We start from the raw sequence: 3,338 nt of genomic DNA on the forward strand, positions 1-3,338 counted from the left end.
AGTTCTGAACTTGAGGACCTTTTGTAAACCTTGCAATATCAAGAAACCATAAAAAGAACTTCTCGTTCAATTACAAAGCAACTCGGAGAAAAACAGTCAAAAGCCGTAAAGTTACATTGAATTGTAGCTGTGGTAACTCCTGTTGGCCATGTCAGTCTTAACTGCAGGATAGTTGGGATATCCAAGAATATCCGAGCAAAACAAAAACAGCTGCCCACTCATGTCTTACGACTCTAAGAATATTCTGTCATAATTGTCCCATGAATTTATTGTATTGATTACATTCAGGCACTTACAGAGCATATGACTTGAATTCCATAACGTATTGGACGCCTTAAAGTGATCTATGTTAAATGAACGCGTTCGACAAAGTAAATCGGACATCAAGGTACTCCGACACCTAAGACGTGCTTGATGGTCTAGTGGCTACAGATTATGATTCGTATGCAGAAGGTCCTGGGTTCAACCTAACTTTGTATCTTTCTGTATACCTTCTTCCTTCTCTACATATACAATGCATGTATATTCAAATGTTCATAGCCATCGCTAGAACAGAAACTGGTTTCTATTCCTTCTAACTTTCACAGCACAGTGTCAATCTATCATATAACGCCTATACTACGGGTTATGCAATCAAGCGAACTGTGCCGCATTATCTTCTGAGTAATAAATACAGTAATCTATCACCTTATAAGGCATATACGTCTGGCATCCACGCACCAATGTGTGAACCCATTGCCATTCATATCCAACCAACACTCCGACATCCGCATGACTTTGTGCTGACGCAGAGGTATTCGGTCCGATGTGGATATAAACGATTGCAATCATCACTTCCTTCCCCTTTCCCCTTATTGGCTAGCAACCTGACGTGGAATAGAAAATAGAAGATCATTAACAATCACACACTGATTGTTACCCGACAGATATCTCATTGGTTCCTTGTGTGAGTATAGCTGTTCTGGCAGAATCTATGACAAAAGGTCGAAAGACATAAGGTCGAAGGACAAAAGGTCGAAGGACAAAAGGTCGAATGGACAAAAGGTCGAATGGACAAAAGGTCGAATGGACAAAAGGTCGAATGGACAAAAGGTCGAATGGACAAAAGGTCGAATGGACAAAAGGTCGAATGGACAAAAGGTCGAATGAACAAAAGGTCGAATGGACAAAAGGTCGAATGGACAAAAGGTCTAAAAGGGTAAAGAGCATGCCAGTGAGTTCAAAACCCGCTAAGGGGTATCAAATCCTGTGATATCAGAGACAAGCAGATGTCTTAAGCTGGTCAAGGACTTACAGTTGATGAATATTTTGGTTCCAAATTCCACCAACAAGCGGTGCTAGTGAGCTAACAAATTTAGTTTTTCATATGTATCAGGAAAATTTGCAAAAAAAATGCAACTAGCGCCACCTAGTTGCAGAAACTCGAACCAAACGATAATTATTCTGAAAGCCCTTGATCTACCAAACAATTTTGCCGAAGACACCATCTTTCTAAAGAATCAGAATGCTGAGATATGTTAAATGTAAAATTTGTACGCTATTTAGCGCCGCCTAGCGGTGAAATCACGAATCACACGGCCCATATTCTGAAAGCCCTTGACCAGCAGAACAACTTTGCCGAAGAAACCAACTCTCTAAGTAATCAGGTTCCTGAGATATATGGGATAGAAATTTTGTCAGTGTTGCATCTGCTTGTCTAAGATATCACATAAATCACAGACAAGTAGATGTGACACTAGCGAAATTTCAATCTCATATATCTCATGATCCTGATTACTTAGAGAGTTGGTGTCTTCGGCAAAGTTATTTGGCTGATCAAGGACTAACCGATTATAAGACTTAAGATTCAAAATTCTACCGCTAGGCGGCGCTAGAGAGCAAACAAATTTTAAATTACTCATATCTCAGCATCCTCATTTTGTAGAAAGATGGTGTCTTCGGCAATATTGTTTGGTAGATCAAGGGCTTTCAGAATAATTACCGTTTGGTTCAAGTTTCTGCAGCTAGGCGGCGCTAGTTGCATTTTTTTGCAAATTTTCCTGATATTTATGAAAAATATAATTTGTTTGCTCACTAGCACCGCCTAGCGGTGGAATTTTGAATCTTTAATCTTATTATCGGTTAGTCCTTGACCATTCAAACAACTTTGCTGAAGACACCAACTTTCTAAGTAATCAGGATCATGAGATATATGAGATTGAAATTTTGTTAGTGTCACATCTATTTGTCTGTGATTTATGTGATATCTTAGACAAGCAAGTACTTTCATACTCCTGTGGTACACACAGGAAGCACGACTGAGTGCGCTCTCAACACGAATTTTTGTGTGCACATTTTCTGCGCGCACAAAATGTGCACGCAGAAACTGAAAAAAAAAAACATGTTTGTTCTAACATTTGTTTGAGCACTCATTTTGAGGGTGCCACGATGGATGCCAGAGAGTGAGCGGGTGGTTTGTGTGTGAAAAAAGTTGCGTAGTTCACCCTCGCTCTCGTTAAAAGTCGTGTGTACACCCTTAAATGAAACAACACAGCGCACGAGTAACTTTCACGCAGCGAGCAAAAAGACAAAAGAATTTTCACGCAGATTTGTGTAACACCGGATCAGCACATTTTTTGTGTTGATCCGGTGTTACACAAATCTGCGTGAACATTCTTTTGTCTTTTCGGTCGCTGCGTGAAAGTTACTCGTTGCGCTGTGTACATCGAGTTCTGCGTGTAGAGTGTATGTTTTCTCTTCTCACGTTTCGCACTGAGGACTGAGGAGCATGCCATCTCTGATTCCTTGAAAGAACAGCCTATGGGTTGAAGAAGGATGAATCATAGATCGGAATATTCTCATTTGAAATTCCAATCATTAAAGCGATTAAATAAAGCCAAACAGTCTATTTATTAGAAAAGGACAAATCTCTGGATATTATAGGGATGATCCATGAAGTACGTAACGATTATAGGGGGAGGGTGGTTTTCAAAAGTGTAACAAGCAATATAGTTTGTATAGGACAGGAAGAGGGGGATCGAAAATTCTCAATTTTTGGCGTAACGCCTCTATGAGCAAACAAAATGAAATTGTTTAATTAAACAGTATAATTATTAGGATCTACCTATCAATCCAAGAGGGGATGATCACTAAGCACAAGTAGTTAATGAATGTTTCTGCAGTACAGTTAGAAAGAACAGATATTGAAAAGAAGAAGGCAAAATTTCTGATTGAAAAATAAGTCCCTAAGGAGTCAATAATTATTTCACTAACAAAAGTTAAAAGAACAGCCTATAAATTTAAGAAGGAAAAATTCCAGAACAAAAAATCAAACTAAATTGCCATTAAATAAATACTAC

The 3,338-nt window shown here is 38.9% G+C and overlaps 1 long non-coding RNA gene across 1 annotated transcript; it reads left to right on the plus strand.

Moving 5' to 3' along the window:
- The first annotated feature begins 959 nt into the window (after window positions 1-959).
- On the plus strand, window positions 960-2,430 carry LOC134292098 (uncharacterized). Its single transcript, XR_009999462.1, has 2 exons — window positions 960-1,076; window positions 1,157-2,430. It is a non-coding gene; the product is annotated as an uncharacterized LOC134292098 (long non-coding RNA).
- Window positions 2,431-3,338: the final 908 nt, after the last annotated feature.

This window comes from Aedes albopictus, chromosome 3, assembly GCF_035046485.1.
Source record: "Aedes albopictus strain Foshan chromosome 3, AalbF5, whole genome shotgun sequence".
Taxonomy (NCBI): Eukaryota; Metazoa; Arthropoda; class Insecta; order Diptera; family Culicidae; genus Aedes; species Aedes albopictus.